At 39.4% G+C, this 18,702-nt stretch overlaps 1 protein-coding gene and 1 pseudogene across 9 annotated transcripts in view; one reads left to right on the top strand and one right to left on the bottom strand.

The window, feature by feature from the left end:
• Window positions 1–18,702, bottom strand: part of DST (dystonin) — a 441,352-nt gene that overhangs the window by 421,416 nt on the left and 1,234 nt on the right. The gene's annotated exons all lie outside the window — the stretch shown is intronic.
• On the top strand, window positions 4,263–5,484 carry LOC131413555 (nucleophosmin-like; annotated as a pseudogene).

Raw genomic sequence — 18,702 nt, 5'->3', positions numbered from 1 at the left:
CCTTACTTCTTAAAGCTAAAACTTGATTCCATCTGAGTCCCTCTCTGCTTTCAGATGGCAATTACCACTATCTCTAAGTCCTGAAGAGCAAGCTCAAAGGTTATTCTGAGCTTTCAAGGTTAAAGAATGTGAATTAACACTGATCCCTACGAACCTCAGAAAAGGCAAATGCCAGCTCAGCTCGCAATTCAGCCCCACTTTTCTGCTTCTAGGCAGTTATGAGCAGGGACTGTGCAGGTAGAAGGAGCAGGGTTGGAATTTCAGCTCTGGCAGTCATGTGACCTTGGGCAAGTGATGCTTAAATGAGATAGGACATAGGTAAAGGTAGGAAAGCTCCCAGAAAATGCCAGCTATTATCATTTCCCCATAAGTAGGTCATCTCCAGGACAGGATATGGGGCAGGATGAGATCTCACTATTTTCAGAAGAGCCTATAATCATTTGCTCCTTTCGACTATCATTTTAAGAGCTAATATAAACTACTCAGTTACTGATCTTCCCAACTTAAAAAATATACAAATCATTTGACTTCATTCTGTATCACTAAACTTTCTTTATTCTCTCTTTTCTGTACAAGATGAAGAGATTCTAACAAGTATTTGAGAGAGTGAAGGGCCATATTCCCAACCGGAAGCATAGGGAAATTAAAGATGCCTGTGCATGTGAGTGTGTAGGGTTTTACTAACGAATAAATGCATGAGGAATGAAAGATCTATTCTGTCAGAACTATTATGCTCTGTGTCCCTTTAGCTTTCAATTCGATAGGCTTACGTATAAAAAAAATGACACATTATTTTCACTGATTCTCACAATGTCCTGTAAAAAGATAGAACAGGTATTGTTATTTCCAGTTCACCAAAAGAGAAAGTAAATCTCAGCAATGTTAAGTGGCTTACCCAAGGTAAGCTAAGGAACAGGGCTTGACCTCAGGTCTTTTAACACCTAAGTCAGGATCCTCTGCACCATACCTCTCCAATGGGTCAGGATCCTCTCCACCACACCACTCAGCTTCTCACGCCGCCCTGTCACTGAAGCACAGTGAAGGGAGGCTGAGAAACATCTCCCCAGGGAGTTTCTGTAGCCGCCCCGTATATTCCTGACTATGCACTTCTTCACTACTAAAACAGACAAATAGCTTGGAGCACATCAGCCTGAGGGGTACCACCTACCTCTATGCTTCAGGAAAAAGATCTGAGCTGGAATTTCAAGTTGTAGACTGTGGATTAGGGACGACTTCATGAATGACTGTTTTTCCAAGTATCACAGGTAATTTACAGAAAGTTATCTATAACATCTCACACCTGAACCATGCTGGGAACTAAAGCTCAACCTGCCCTGCCCAAGGCCTTACCCAGTACAAATTTTCACCTGGTATAGATTTTAAAAACGATCCCAGGGGCCAGCCTCGTGGCTTAGCAGTTAAGTGCGCGTGCTCCGCTACTGGCGACCCGGGTTCGGATCCCGGGCGCGCACTGACACACCGCTTCTCTGGCCACGCTGAGGCCGTGTCCCACATACAGCAACTAGAAGGATGTGCAGCTATGACACACAACTACCTACTGGGGCTTTGGGGAAAAAAAGCAGGAGGATTGGCAATAGATGTTAGCTCAGAGCCGGTCTTCCTCAGCAAAAAAAAAGAGGAGGATTAGCACGGATGTTAGCTCAGGGCGGATCTCCCTCACAAAAAAAAAAAAAAAAAAAAAGATCCCAATCCTAACTAGACAAGGATATCTGGTCATCTTCCTGCTGGAGTTCTTCACCGGGGTCTATCTCTGCCCTAGAAATCCCAGATGAGCATTAAGAGGACCCCTGCAGGCACTTGAAAGTATATGTAAAAGTATATGTCCCATGTATCTCTAATTTTTCTAAAGCTGTAGACCACAGCTTTCATCAGATTCTCAGAATGCCCCCCAAGGTTAAGATCTTGCAAGAGGGCTTCAGAAAATTAGAACTTTGGCCTCATTATTATTTAATTCTTAAAATTTTAAGTTTCTAGTATTTGCACTGCAATGTTCTATTATACCGCATCACTTTTAAAAAGCTAGACATTTCACCAAATCTTCCCAAATATATTTGGGATTTCTTTGGGGTGCCCTACAGTAGCTTTCAAAACAAGAGGCAGTTACACTCTAGATCAGTCTGAAATGCTCACAAACGTCGCTGCCTCCTCCCTACAGCTCCCTGCCGAGGGGGGAGTGGCAGGAATTTACTTATTTAATGTTTGTTAACGAGTCTCCAGAGTTGGTCAGTTAGTTATTTAAAACTTTTTAATGGTCTACTGCTTAATTATTTCTTAATGCGAGAGTTTTACTCTGTTTGTAAATAACATCAGTAAACACGATGAAATGTATATTATTTTCTCTAAAATCTGCAGGTAGTTCTGTAATCTCAGTCTACTTGGTTTTAAGAAATAGGTGGGGGGGCCGGCCCTGTGGCTGTGGCCTAGCAGTTAAGTTCAGCATACACCGCTTCAGCAGCCCGGGTTTGGTTCCCAGGCGCGGACCTACACCACTCAGGGGTGGCCATGCTGTGGTGGCATCCCACATACAAAGTAGAGGAAGACTGGCACAGATGTTAGCTCAGGGCGAATCTTCCTCCAGCAAAAAAAAAAAAAAAAGAAAAAAGAAACTGGAGGCAAATCCAGAAAATCTGGAGAATGATGAGATTGGACAAAAAGAAAAAAGAAATTTTTTGCAAATGAAAATGTATTGAGGCTAGATTCCTAAAAATTCTGTTTAATGATGAAATAAATGGAATCTTTAGTATTGCATGAGTTACGTGTAGCAATACACATCTACCAGCACCATCTTCCTAGATGGCAAAATGCTACAAGATTTTCCAAATAGTAAATAAGTAAAAAGAGAAAAGCAATGAGGTTAAGGTGAAGGGGGGATAGACTAATTAAAAACAGATCATGGTTCTGGTTACAATAAAGTAGAATAAGCGTATGTCTCCCACTGAACACAACTATATGACTGAACGAATGCATTGAGCAGCTATTTGAGGATTCTGAAAAGTAAATGGTAGCAAAGGGCTTGAAGTAAGAGGTCAGAATTTGAAGTACCACCAAACCAGCGGTGAGTTTGCCATTTCTGACCTCCAGGATCCTCCAGCCTGAATGCAACACAGCAGCACAGCCCGAAACCCAGGCTCAGACTGAGGCTCAGACAGAGACCCCAAGGAGAAGGCCCCTTATTCTGACTTGAGGAGTGAGAAAGGGAATTCTTAAGACTCAGATAGAGTCTCAGAAATCCCCCATTTTTTTCTTCTTTGAGTTCTCTTAAGCCCCAGTCCTCAGGCAATCCCACAGGAAGTGACGTTAGAAATCCCAATCGGACAGGAACCAAAGCTCTTAGGAAGGAAACTTTCCTCTCTGATCCCAAGAGAGTGGGGCAAACTCTCATCACTTATATTCTTTCTCTGTCTTCCTGCCACTTGGCTGTGGACATAGAAGAGCCACAGAAGCGTGCAACAGAACAGGATAACGAAAGCCCCAACTTTCTGGCTAGACAAAGAAAAAAGGAGTCTGAAAGTATTACCAACTCTACAGAAATTAAAAGGAGTAAAAGAGAATACTATTAGGCCAACAAATTAGACAATTTAGATAAAATGAACAAATTACCAAACTGACTCAAGACAAAAAAGAAAATCCGAATAGGCATATAAAAAGTACAATTGAATACTTAAATTTGAAATTGCTAACTTAAAATAGTCCCACAAATAAAACACCAGCCTCACATAGCTTCACTGATGAACTCTATCAAATATTTAATAGAATTAATACCAATAATTCACAAACTCAGAAAATAGAGAAAAACTCAAGACGGATCATAGACTAAATATAAGAACCAGAACTGTAAAATTTCTAGAAAAAACACAGCAGAAAATTTCCATGACCTTGGGTGACGCAAAGAGTTCTTAGATATGACACCAAAAGCATGATCCATAAAGGAAAATAGTTGATAAACTGGACTTAATGAAAATTTTAAACTTCTGCACTTAAAAAGATACCATTAAATAAATGAAAAGACAAACCACAGAAAGTAAGAAAATTTTGCATTTTTTGCAAATCATGTCTGTTAACGGACTTGTATCCATAATATATAAAGAACTCTTACAACTCAATAAGAAGACACAGTACCCAATTCAAAAATGGGCAAGGTTTAGCCCTGGTGTAATTCCATCCTGTGCAGCTGTTCTCTAGAACAGTAGTCATCTATCTCCGTCTGCCTTCTCTCCTACCTGAGTGTTTGCCACCACTTCATGAAAGATTCGATGCACATGGACATGAACCCCCTGAGGCCTCAGAACTATCTTTTTGGTTGTGAACTAAAGGCTGACAAAGATTATCACTTTAAGGTGGATAATGATGAAAATGAGCCCATTATCTTTAAGAACTGTCAGTTAGGGGCTGGTGCAAAGGATGAATTGCATATTGTTGAAGAAGAGACAAAGAACTGTGAAGGCAGCCCAATTAAAGTAACACTGGCAACTTTGAAAATGTCTGTACAGCCAGTGATTTCCCTTGGGGGCTTTGAAATAACACCACCTATGGTCTTACAGTTGAAGTGTGGTTCAGGGCCTGTGCATGTTAGTGGACAGCACTTAATAGCTGTGGAGGAAGATGCAGAGTCAGAAGATGAAGAGGAGGAGGATGTGACACTCCTAAGTATACCTGGAAAGCAATCTGCCCCTGGAAGTGGCAGCAAGGTTCCACAGAAAAAAAGCAAAACTTGCTGCTAATGAAGATGATGATGAAGAAGATGATGATGATGATGAAGAAGATGAGGATGATGATGAGGATGATGATTTTTTCTTGTGTCTGTGTGAGGAAGATCAGCCCTGAGCTAACATCCATGCCAATCCTCCTTTTTTTGCTGAGGAGGACCGGCCCTGAGCTAACATCTATTGCCAATCCTCCTCCTATTTTTTTTTTTGCCCCTTTGTCCCCAAAGCCCCAGTAAATAGTTGTATGTCATAGCTGCACATCCTTCTAGTTGCTGTGTGTAGGACGCCGCCCCCGCAGGGCCGGACAAGCAGTACATGGGTGCGTGCCCGGGATCCGAACCCCGGGCCGCCAGCAATGGAGCACGTGCACCTAACCGCCAAGCCATGGGGCCGGCCCCCAAATGATGATGACTTTGATGATGAGGAAGCTGAAGAAAAAGCCCCAGTAAAGAAACCTACATGAGATACTCCAGCCAAAGATGCACAAAAATCAAACCAGAATGGAAAAGACTCAAAACCATCAACACCAAGATCAAAAGGTCAAGAATCCTTGAAAAAACAGGAAACAACTCCTAAAACACAGACAGGACCTAGTTCTGTAGAAGGCATTAAAGCAAAAATGCAAGTATAGAAAAGGGTGGTTATCTTCCCAAAGCAGAAGCCAAGATCATCAATTACGTGAAGAATTGCTCCACATGACAGACCAGGAGGCTACTCAAGATCTCTAGCAGTCCAGGAAGTCTCTTTAAGAAAATAATTTAAACAATTTGTTAAAATTTTCCATCTTATTTCATTTCTGTAACAGTTGATATCTGGCTGTCCTTTTTATAATGCAGTGTGAGAACTTTCCCTACTGTGTCTGATAAATGTTGTCCAGGTTCCGTTGCCAAGAATGTGTTGTCCAAAATGCCTGTTTCGTTTTTAAAGATGGAACTCCACCCTTTGCTTGGTTTTAAGTATGTATGGAATGTTATGATAGGACAAAGTAGGAATGGTAGTCAGACAAATGGAAATGGTGAGGAGGCAAAAATGTACATGTGAAATCAACTCAGTATTTTAACAATGTAAAAAAAATAAAATAAAATGAAAATGGGCAAAGATTTGAACATTTCACCAAAGATCCATGAACTACTAATAAGCACACGAAGAAATGCTCAAAATCATTAATCATTAGGGAAATGCAAATTAAAACTACAGAGATACCATTTCAGAGCCCCTAGAATAGCTATAATCAAAAAGACAGACACTAACAAGTACTGCAAAAGATATGCAGAAACTGGAACCCTCATATATTGCTGCTGAGAATATTAAATTGTACACTACTTTGGAAAACAGTCTGACAATTTCTAAAAAAATTAAATACAAACTTACCATACAAGCTAGCAATTCTACTTCTAGGTATCTGCCAAAGATAAATGAAAATATATGTTCACACAAGGATTTTAAGCAATTGAAATTTTGCGTTATTTAATATAGCTAAAAATTGGGGGGAAAATCCAGCATCTATCAACTGGTGATTGATAGTGGATAGTGGATAAAGTGGATAGTGGATAAAGAAAGTGTGGTATACTCATAGAATGGAACACTGTTCAGCAATAAAAATGAACAAATTGCTGATACATGCTACAACCTGATACACATTAAAACATGGATGAACCTCGGAAACATTAACCTACATGAAAGAAGCCAGGTGCAAAAGACTACATATTATATGATTCCACTTACACGCAACTCCTGAAAAGGCAAATCTATAGATACCGAAAGCAGATTAGTGGTTTTGTGGGGCTAAGGGTAGGAACAGGGATTGACTGCAAACAGGCATGAGAAATCCTTCTGGGGTGATAGAAAGTATTCTAAAACTGGAAATTATAACTCAAAAATGTTGAAAAATTAAGTCAGGCCCAGAAATTTCAGGTGGAAGTAATTTCCATATATACGAAAGCCACGATATTGGAAAAGACTGTCCAGGGAAAACAAAGAAAAGGCTTAAAATGAGTGCTTTGGGGAGACCAGACAGCAGCAAACTAGAGATAAATCAAAAGATTACAGTAGACTGCAAAAGAAGTCTCAACACTACGCAGCTCCTCCCATCAGGACTCTATTGCCCCCACTCTCTGTGACTTGCTTTGGCCAAGACAATGTGTGAGCAGAGGCAGTGAACAAGTTCAGAGCCTAGACCTCAAGAGGCCTCACATACTTCTACTTTTGCTGCTTTTGGAACCCAAATCTCACCACATGTGAACCAACCTGGGTTGGCTCGCTGGAAAAGGAGAGACCTGTAGAGGAAAACTGTCAGTTTCCCAAAAGCAGGTCAAAGACACATGAGTGAGTTCCAGCTGTGATGAGCCAAGCCTGACTCAGGCTGGAAGAACTGCCCAGCTGGGCACAGCTCAAAGTGCCAATCCCCAGAATTGTGAGCTAAATAGTTAATGTTTTAAGCGGTTTGTTACACAGCAGAAGCTAAGTGATACACTAAAAAGGAGCAGACTGCTAGATAACACAATGAACCAAATGGCTGGGTTTTGTGCAGATTGTCAATAAGGATAGGCCTCCTAGGCACAAGAACAGAAAAGCAGTCAATAAAATTGACTCATATCTGGGAACTGTCAAAGTCACTTTGGCAGTGGAACTAACTGCAAGAGCAAAGTGAGAATAACAGTAAAAGCTTCTCTATGCAGTTGATTAAGGGTCTACACTGAGCAGAAAGGCAAGTGAAGTTACATCAGAAAGAATTGACAGGCTGAAACCTAGGGAAGATTTAGGACTAGAGGTCCTGATGACAAGAAGGAAACTCACTAGGAGAACACGATGAAGTACAGAGACAGGTAGGTGTCGGGTCAAAGAGAAATATTTCAGAATTCAAGATCTGGGAGTTAGAGCAGTTCTAAGACATGATGAAATATGCACAGGTTGGATGGATGGTTGGATGGATGGATGGATGGATGGATAATTAGAGGGCTATAGATAGATATTTGTCCATTTCATCTAAGTTGTCAAAATATTTGGCATAAAGTTGTACAGAATATTCTCTTATTCTTTCAACGTCTGTGGGTTCTATAAACTCTCTTCCATGTATCATACCAGTGATTTTTGTTTTTTCTTGATTAGTCTAGCTAGATGTTTACAAACTTTGTTGATCTTTTCAAAGAACTAATTTTGACTTTGTTAATTTTCTCTATTGCATGTTTTTTCTCCATTTCATCAATGTTTGTTCTTATCTTTATTTCTTTCCTTCTACTCACTTTGTGTTTACTTTGCCTTTTTTATCCTCTAGCTTCTTCAAGTTGAATATTTGTTAGATGTTAGACCTTTCTTCTTTTCTAATATAAGCAGTTAAAGCTATATGTTTTCCCCTGAGTACTGCTTTGGCTGCATCCCACAATTTTGAGATACTGTGTTTTCATTATCGTTTAGTTCAAAATATTTCCTAATTTCCCTTATGGTTTCTTTTTTGATGCATGGATTATTTAGAAGCATGTTGTTTAATTTCCAAATATTTGAAAGTTTTCTTCTTGTTGTTATTATTGATTCCTAATTTGATTATGTTATGATCAGAGAACATACTCTACATGATTTCGATCCTTTTAAATTTAAATCTATTATGACTTGTTTTATGGCCCAGAATATAGTCTTTCTTTGTGAATAAGTCATGTGAGTATAGTGTTCCATAAATACCAATTAGGTCAAGATAGTTGATGGGATTAGGTCAAGATAGTTGATGGGGTTATTGAAATCACCTATACTTTTACTGATTTTCTATATGGATATCCTATCAATTGCTGCGAGAAAGATGTTAAAATCATCAACTATGATTATAAAATTGTCTATTTCTCCCTTTAATTTTGACAATGTAAACTCCATGCATTCTGAGGCTCTGTTATTAGGTATATACATATTTATGATTATGTTTTTCTGCACAATTATCCCTTTTATCATTTTGGAATATCCCTCTTTATCTCTGTTAATACTATTTGCCTTGATATCTATTTCATCTGATATTAATATAGCCATTCTAATCTCCTTATGCTTGTTGTTTGCATCATTTATGTTTTCTCATCATTTACTTTCAATCTAGCTGGGTCTTTCAGTGCATCTCTTGTCAATAGCATATAGTCAGGTCTTACTATCTATCCATATTGATAATCTCTGTCTCTTAATTGGAGCATTTAGTCCATTAACATTTAATGTAATCAATTAATTAATTGATATGGTTGGATTTAGGTCTACCATCTTATTATTTATTTTCAGTCTCTCTCCTCTGTTTTTTGTTCCTTTGTTCCTTCATTCCTTCCTTCTTTGGATCATTTGGATATTTTTTTAGAATTCAATTTGGGTTTATCTATTGGCTTTGCATTATTTTTTATTGGTTGCTGTGTGGATTAAAATACTCATCCTTAACTTTTCATTCTACTTAGAGTTAATACACTACTTCATATAAAATGTAGAAACCTTCCAATCATATATAGAGTCCATTTACTCTCCTGTACTTCTCTACACCATAGCTGTCAAATCTCTACATACATCATAAACCCCACAAGACAATGTTATAATTTGTGATTTAAACAATTATATATATTTAAAAGAAATTAAGAGGAATAAAATACTATTTTATATTTATCTTGATATTTGGTATTTCTTTTGCTCTTTATTCCAATTTACCACCACATTTCTCAAAACTAGTTGAACAAAGGTTACCAAAGCATACCCTTTGGCCCTCACCTGGCATGAACACATAAATCATACATTAAAATTGACCCTGATCTTTTCTCTTAAGATAATGACAGTTAAAACAATACCACTTGGAGCCAATGTGATTGTAAACAAAACATAAATTCAGGCACTAGAATTGGGTGACAATACTGGTGATAAGGTACATTGGTTACAAGATAATTCAGAATATACTTAAATTGATTTTTCAGATTATAAATTGAAATGAAAACATTAAATTTAAAAATTTTGTTCAAAACTCGCAAATCAAAGTATGAAATCTCTTTAATAATGAATAAAAATGTCAGGGAATATTTTCAAAAGTGCCTGAATATGTGTATTTTCAAAGTAAACAAAAGATGTTAACTAAGGCATAACTGTGCGTGTGTCTGAAATAAAAAATGAAAAGCATCTGTCTCTTTCCCTTTAAGTCAAAGAGGGATAGAAGAATATTTGGAAAGTTACAGAATCCAGGAGAATTGAGAATTAAACTGACTTGTAGAAAATGTCAAATATTCAGTCATTCAGCAAACATCTACTGAGCTGTACTCTGTGCCAGACACTGAGCTAAGAACTAGGGATTTAGACTACCTTCAAGATACAATCTTATAGGAGAGACAAACAAAAAACTCAATTATTATTATGAGGAGGGAGCTAAGAAAGTTTCCTGGAGGAGATGACCTATGAACTGGGTTTTGAAGGAAGGGCAGAAGTTAGCCTTTTGTGCTCGAGTATTTTTGTTTTTGTTGGGGGTGGGTGGGCAATGAGAAGAAAGGAGAGAAAGAGAGGCTTTCTCGGTTGGGAATAACATGGATAAAAACAATAATTCTCAAAGGCCCTGGTCCGTTTGGGGAATTATAAGAAGTGTGGACAAGTGGTTTGACTAGAACTATCACAAGGACATAAGTACAGGGATTCCTCTGACGTTACATTAAAAAGGTTGAACTCTGGGGGCTGGGCCGGTGGCGCCAGCGGTTAGGTGTGCGTGCTCCACTGCGGTGGCCTGGGGTTCACTGGTTCGGATCCCGGGCGCTCACCGACGTGCCACTTGTTAGGCCATGCTGTGGCGGCATCCCATGTAAAGCAGAGGAGGATGGGCACAGATGTTAGCCCAGGGCCAGTCTTCCTCAGCTAAAAGGAGTAGGATTGGCATTGGATGTTAGCTCAGGGCTGGTCTTCCTCACCAAAAAAAAAAAAAAAGGTTGAACTCTGTTACCTTGAAGGAAGTGGGAAGCCACCGAAAGATTTTAAGTAGAGGAGGAATATGGCTTACCCAACCTGTTCTCCCTTGCCTACCTCTACTATAGAAGCTAGGAAAAATAAAAGCTCATATCCCAAGCTTCCCTTGCAGTGAGAGATGGCCTTGTGGCACAGTTCTGACCAGTGAAGTATAAGAAGAAATCTAACTGGAAAGGCTTCTGGCAAAGATTTTGATTTCCTGATGAACATCCTTCCTTGGCTGGTTCTGCCCCTTCCCCTCCTTCCTTCCTTGAATTTGGGCATGACGTCTGAAGCTGTGCCAGCCATTCCACAACCATGAGGGAAACGCCAGGATTATCCCAAACACCACCAGCGATGACACAGTAGAGCTGCTTAAGCAAAGCTTGCAGCATCTCTAGACTTCTTGCTATGAGAGAACAGAAATCCCTGTTTATTAATAACCCATTTTATGTTGAGATTACTTGAATCTGAATGTCTCACTGACTAATAAATGATCCTTATTAAATTAGCGTGTTGGGGATGAGGAGGCCTGAACCACGGCAAACACAATGGGGATAATAAAGAACAGAGATATTTACAAGAGAACAGGTTGGATAAGGAAGGGTCGTCATACCTTCTAGATTTCTAGTTTGAGCAACTGCAGGGGGCAGGGGTGAGATAGCACCACTCTCCAAAACAGGGACAGATCTGGAGAGAGATTGATGAGTTCAGTGTTCAGTTTGAGATTCCCATGGTACCTCCGTGTGAAGATGAGGAAAAGGCAGTTGACTTTCTGTATCTAGAGGTCAAGAGTGAAGCTGAATTTGAGATACAGATTTCAGAGTAAGCATTATATGGGGGTAAACTACAAAGTATGGTGAGATCCTACAAGTAAAGTTTGAATAGGATGAGCAAAAATGAGGCCCAGCAAATCTATTAAGACAACAAGATTAGTGGTTGCCTAGGGTTGAGGGGTGAAGGTAGGAGGGGAATGAGGAGTGACTGCTAACATGTATGGGGTTTCTTTCAGGGGTAATGAAAATGTTCTAAAATTAAATTGTGTGATGGTTGCACAACCTCGTGAATATACTAAAAACCACTGAATTGTACATTTTAAATGGGTGAACTGTATAGAGTGTGAATTACATCTCAATAAAGCTGTCAAAAAGATAGGTCCAAGGTGCCTTGGGAACATCAACATATAAGCAGGAAGAGGATCCAGTGCAGGAACAGAGGGAGCCATGGCCAGAAAAGGCAGGGACGGGGGCTGGGGCATGGAGATCAAGAGAGTATTGTCCAAAAACCTGGAAGAAAGATTTTCAAGAAGGGATCAGTGGCCAACAGTGTCAAATACAATATAGGTCAATTAAGTAAAAGGCTGAAATATTTGATTTAATAATTTGGGAATCATTGGTGAGCTAAGTGTGAGTGATTTTAAGTAGCAGCAGCAGAAGCCAGACTAGACTAAGTTGAGGAATAAATGAGAGATGAGGAAGAGGAGGTGACAAATAAAGAACCTTTTTCAGGAAACTTTTCTCACCAAGAGAAGAGCTGGTGATACAGGGAGGTTTGTATTGTTGTTTTCAAAAGGAAGCACATTTGACGTTCTCATGTAAGTGAAAGGAGCTAGCAGAGAGGAAGCAACAGAAGACAAACGAGGGGCATGACTAATGGAATATCCCCCAAGAGATGGGAAGAAAAGGAATTCACAACATAAGCATAACACATTAGTCTGGAGGAATATTTTCCACTGGACTGGGAGGGAGGTTAAGACGCTACTTAGTTTGTAGGGGCAGGAAACTCAGGGTGCTATTACTTGATGGCACCGACGTTCTCTGTGAGTTAGGAGACAAAAGTCACTGGCTGAGGGGAAAGGAGTAGGCTCAAGGATTTGAGGAGGACGTAAACATTTAGAATAATTATTATGGGAGAGGGATTTTCAAGGAAGAAGTTTAAAAGCAACGACACACATTTCAAATACTTCTAAAAACTGTAATATATTTCATAGCTGATAAAAATGGCCCTGTACATAATGAATTACCTGCAAATTTATTATACTTTGCATTAGGATTTGTAATGACCACCCTGAACCCGTGAGCAGGCTGTCACAAATCCCTGGACATATGGCGTCTGCAGTCAAAATATAACCCAGTGATGCTTGAGCATTGGACCTAAAAAACATGGCACCCTGCAAACACAGCATCAGGGTGACCAGAAAGCCCACAGGCAGTCATCTTCCCAGGCCCTCTGCAGCAGAGGCCACGCCTCCTCATTCTCCAGGAGAGCGAAAAAAGAGTGATTGGGCTGTTCTGTTATGTTTGCCAGAACAGAAATCAAAAGGCACTTTTTTGCCTCTTGAGAGGGCTCACAGCAGGTGCCCTCCTAAGGCGATCAAATACAATAACATTATGTCAAAGGCCTTTGTCAACCATCAAGTAGTATACAAAAATTATTTCTATTGTAGCTGGCACCGACTTATATTTCCACCTCTATTTCCTTTATGCAATCTCAAGAACCCTTTGTTCTAATCCTGTTGGTGTATCGTGAGCTCTGAAAACAGCCATGTGCCTTCCTGAATTTTTGCCTATTCTCTTGCCACTCTGCTAGCTTGCGGCTCTTCTCTCTTTCCCTCTCTGTCTAGCCAGGTGTTACACGACCTACATGCTTCAGCAAAAATACCACCTCCTCCTGGAAGGCTTCTCTGATCACCCCAGCTCGAAGCAATCATTTCATCAGAACTAGTCCAACCCACTCCTTTTCTATACATAATTTGTTAATTGGTATTTATGCTAATTATATCTTTATCTTTATCTGCCTTAAGCTCCTAGGAGGCAGGAATCATGTTTCACACGATGCCTTTTTAGCATGATGCTTTGCACATAGCAGAAGCCTGGCCTGTTACTTCTGGAAGGGGCTTCGGAGGTCATCTTCATGTCATCAGTGAGAACACCAAGTCTCAGTCTCAGAGACGCTAAGACACTTGACCAAGATCACACAGTGGCAGAGCTGGAACCCCAAACCAGGATTTTGAACACTTATTCCTTTATTGCTTTCATTAAATCAATACTTGTTGTTATTAGCCTGGTTCTATTTTGTAATTCAAATCTCAAAAAGAGTAGTTCTTGAGCCTTAAGGTTAGAGAAAGATTCAAACTTCTCTGGAAAAGCTTTTGTTTCAACTTCCACCTAGACTGCATTTAATTGGCTTGAACACATGGAAAAAAAAGCGGGATTTTTCCTTTGTTTTTTTGCTTTCAGCACTCTGTTTTGTTGCCATGTAGCTAAAGTAAGGGTAAATTACATGGCAGAGGTGACTGGTGTAATAAAGCTCTATGACTAGGATGAATTTGTCTTTTTTACAAAGGTATTGGCTGTACTTGTACATCTCAGCCTCTGATGCTCTCATCACATTTGTGATTCATAGTTGGAAACAGCTCAGCAGTTCAGTTACTGTAACAGAAGAAACCAATAACTATAAAATTTCAGCACTGATATTGAGAGCGACCTAGAAGTAATCGTCACGGACAGGGGCTATTCCTCAGACCTTTTGTTAGCCCTACTATCTTACATCATACCTGAAATGAAAACATAAATGTGTTTATTTGCAAATAATTGGGTGATGCTAAATGAACATTATGTCATGTGTAGAGTTCAACTGAAGACTGATTTAAGTAGTATAAATTAATTGCAACCTAGAATTTAACTCTAGGCAGAAAAATTCATTTATAAAGTAATTATAAAAGATCGCTAAATAATAAACTATCATTTTCTCTAACCCACTAAAGTAATTATAAAAGATCGCTAAATAATAAACTATCATTTTCTCTAACCCACTAAGTTGGGTAATTCTTAACGAAAGATGACAATTTAATGAGAAACTGTGAAATACTGTTATTTTGTTGACCATTCTTCCATGGTTTGGTACAGGGACACCGGGAACATAATGAGGCCAAGAGGGTTGTGTGGACCATCCTTTCATCCAGGATAATTTGGATAATCACCGGAAAAACCTAAAGGATTTGCCTATTCAGCTTTATAAGAAATGTCCCCTAAAAATTCACTCAACTTAGGTTCTCTCTTTCCTTGAGAATTTGGGGAATATTATTCTCTGAGCTGTGAGTGACACAGTTAACCACCACAAGGCAGACAAAATGCAACCAGGGAGTTCTTGTCTTACTGGTCCTTATCTTGCTATGTGACTCTTCGGGAACTGCTTAACTTGAGTTAACTCTTTTGGTGCCTTTACCTGAAACAGGAAGGGAAGATATTTACTCAAATCCTGATAGACATAAAACCCACTGTTCCCCCTCCTTACATCAAACAAGGCTTCCCTTATTCCACGGAGCTGATGAATAGGGATCATTTACCACTGTTCACTCTGGGTATTCTCAAGGGGCATTATAATTGTCTTCATTCTACTGAAGTACTCCCAAGACTCTTTCTCGTAATCTAATGGTACCTCAATTACCCATATCACTTTCTGAAATTTCCTTAAAATCAGGATTGTCAGTGCCTGATTTTCACCACAGGAGTCTAGAGTAACAGTTAACCATTGTGTAAAGTCACAGCAGAAAACATTATAAATCCTCAGGAAAAGTACACTTCTTAGATACCCAGAATGAACCCATTGTCTCTAGCCTGTGTCCTAAATCAATGTGAAATCACTTCCCTTTATTAGCTGTTAATGACAAAAACACTGCACAAGTTCTTTATATTCATACACAAAGCACATATTTCTATCTATCTAGTTGGGCCTTTTCATCTGTCTGTCAATTGGGGTTATATGATTCAGCCCTTGCTGGATGGATTAATAATTTCTTATTCTCATATGCTATTATTAAAATTTAGGGGACTATTAAGCCAGTAAAGATGAGTTTGCAAGTATGTGAAAATAAAAACGATTGATGGTGGTTATGGTTCCAGAACATCTTCTAAACATCTATATTATTTATTTCCAGCCTCATGAGGAAGAAACTGAATTGAAGAACTCCTCAGGTGAGAGCTTTGGCTTTCTTCTTTGCTGCAGAACTTCCCCAAAGCAAATAGGGTCCTCACACCATGGTTTTCCCCCGGGGAGAAGTATTACTCCAACTACCTGGAAAGGAACATCCTGAAATTCTCATCCAATTAGACTCCTGCCTGGGCGTGTGGGTGGCAGAAGCAATATCCTCTGCCAAGTAAAGCAGGGAAGTGCTAACTGAACTTCTTCATGTGTTCGAGAGCTTTCCCAAAGCTTTCACATTTCAAAATGAGTCAGCAAATCCTAAACGCATTTTCCTCATTTGACCACTACAGAAATGCTGGAAGTGAATTAAATACTTACTGAGATTGGAATGAGAAGCAGAAGACACTACCTTCTTAGTTCAATATGATTAGGACTTGTCAGAAAATCAAAATTTTTTTTGATAATTAATTGTTTTGTAGCAGCTACTGCTAAAAAGCAACAACAAGACTATCCACTATGCTACTCAAATTCTAATTTTTTAATACGCTAGAATCCAAAAAATTCAGAGGTCTTTCTCAAGGAGAAAATCCTGCAGGAAATGGCATTTTGATAGAAAGGGAGAATAAAAAATAATTCCCTGCATTTTCCTTAAGGTAAGATGTTTTATATGTGGTAAACATAAAACAGTGATGAAATACGACATTCTCATGAAACACAGTCTCAGGATTTTCACTCATAAAACAACATTCTTTGAGCAGTTTATCAAAGGAACTTGGTACAAAAAGGAATAAAGGTAGCCCAACCACAAATGCAGCTAATACTGCATTTAATTTTCCGAGGAAAAAAAAAGATTCCAACCAAATCTATTTTGTTATAATTAGTGACTTACATTTTTAACACAAACTCCAGGGCAATTTTTAAAAGCCTAGAAATATAAAATAAGAGGTGAGATTCAGCAAATGTTGAATTTAGAGCAATATCCTGAGAATGTGGTTTTTTTTTTCTGCCCAACTCTAAGTGCTAGTTGCCCAGTTACAAGAACTGGCACCCACTGAGGGATTTTTCACTCATTCAATAAACATTTATGATGAACCCCTTATATACCAGGCAGTGGGATACAGCCCTAAACAAGAGAGACGTGGTCTCACCCTCAAGGAGCTCATAGGCTGGCAGATCAGGCAAATATGAAGTACAGGCAGGATGTCACACTGTGCCAGGAATCTTGTGAACTGAGTTAAGGCATCAGACAACTGCTCCCAGCTTTCCCAACCAAATGCAAGCTCAGGGCAGATGCTTAACTGAGAGAGAACTAAACAAGACATAGTCCTACCTCGTTTTTTCTGTTTGCGCTTTAGCTGAAATGCCTGAGGGCTAATGTAATAATCTATCACAAGATTATTATTCTGGTTCTCATTTATGTGTATGGAACTGGTCATTTCTTTTTTTCAAATCAGAATCCTAAGTTTTTTGTTTTGTTTTGTTTTGTTTTTTTTTTTTTTTTTTTTTTTTTTTTTTTTTTTTTTTTTTTTTTTGTGAGGAGGACCAGCCCTGAGCTAACATCCAATGCCAATCCTCCTCTTTTTGCTGAGGAAGACTGGCCCTGGGCTAACATCCATGCCCATCTTCCTCTACTTTATATGGGACGCCGCCACACCATGGCTTAACAAGCGGTGCATCGGTGCGCACCCGGGATCCGAACCGGCGAACCCCGGGCCGCCGCAGCGGAACGTGCGCACTTAACCGCTTGCGCCACCGGGCTGGCCCCTGTTTTGTTTTGTTTTTAAAGATTTTATTTATTTATTTATTTATTTTTCCCCCAAAGCCCCAGTAGATAGTTGTATGTCATAGCTGCACATCCTTCTAGTTGCTGAGAATCCTAAGTTTTGATGTTTGCACCCTGACCATTATTTATTTTTTGTCACATCTAAATGAGTTATTCTATTAAATTAATCAAATATTCAAAAAGTGTTGCTTCGTAATAGACACAGTTTATGCTGTTTCCCATACACTTGAATTAATTAATTTAATGAAGACTTTAAATTTGGCAAACAGATCTTTCATTTTTACACATTTTTAAATTCAATTTTACAAAATGTAATGATAGCGACCCAGTACTGAATACCTACTGCGAACTAAGTGGGGTTTTTTACATAATTACTTGTAAACTCGCCCTCCCACTACAACCCTGCAAGGTAGTATTGGTCCTATCTTATAGACAGGGAAACTGAGGTGCTGAGAAGTTAGGCGAGTTTCCCAGCACCGCACAGCCAGTTAGCACAAACCCAGGAATGGAACCTCTGATTATCTGACTGGTTAATTTATTCTCTTAAGTATCCTAAATTGAGCACAGAGTCCTCACCCTCCAGGGTGCATGCAATAGAATTACTCATTGTGCAACATTATAATGATGTTATAATAATGCAGTTAAAGCTTTCAAGCAACCAGAGCCCAATAAAGCGTCTAGGGTGCAATAAAACATCCGATTAACCAGTGAAATGAAATGTGAAATAACTTCTCAGGTAAATGGCAAGTAAACGGAGGGTGTCTAACTATGAAGTCTTTGCTAAGATGAGTAAACCGCATCAAGCATTGGTACCAGTAACCTCCAAGCCCAGCTGTACGCAACTCTCCAAAAAGAGGGAAAATTATCTCAAACTAAGTGGGGGTCGGCCTGGAAACTCATAAAGGAATGCTGGGTAAGGGAGAGCTGTGTTTTGTGTTTTGTTCTATCTTCAGTGGAGCTGGACCTACAGCAGTCCCACCTCATCACTGCCCCCAGGTCACCCGGTCAGAGGGATGGTCCAATTCTAAGAGGAGAGACTAGCACATATGATCAGATAAAGCCGCATCACTACCACAATCACTTTGCAAAAATCATCAGATGGCCTCAATAAAACATGGAGAGCTTTATGAGTGAATAGGAAGGTAACCTTGAAAGTCTAAAATGAAATGCATACGGATCAAATTTCTCTGCACTGACTTCCTAAAAGCTCTCCTCTTTGTTGCATATCCAAGTGAACAACCACAGCCAGCTGACAGCACCCAGAAAGCTCCCACCGGCAAACTGCAGACTGTAAACGAAACTGAGATCCACCCGGTGACTAAGTTTCCTAAGGTCTCTAGC

This window comes from Diceros bicornis, chromosome 14 (genome assembly GCF_020826845.1).
Source record: "Diceros bicornis minor isolate mBicDic1 chromosome 14, mDicBic1.mat.cur, whole genome shotgun sequence".
Classification (NCBI taxonomy): domain Eukaryota; kingdom Metazoa; phylum Chordata; class Mammalia; order Perissodactyla; family Rhinocerotidae; genus Diceros; species Diceros bicornis.
Note: the sequence above shows the minus strand (reverse complement) of the source record. Positions and strands in the feature narration are given on the sequence as shown.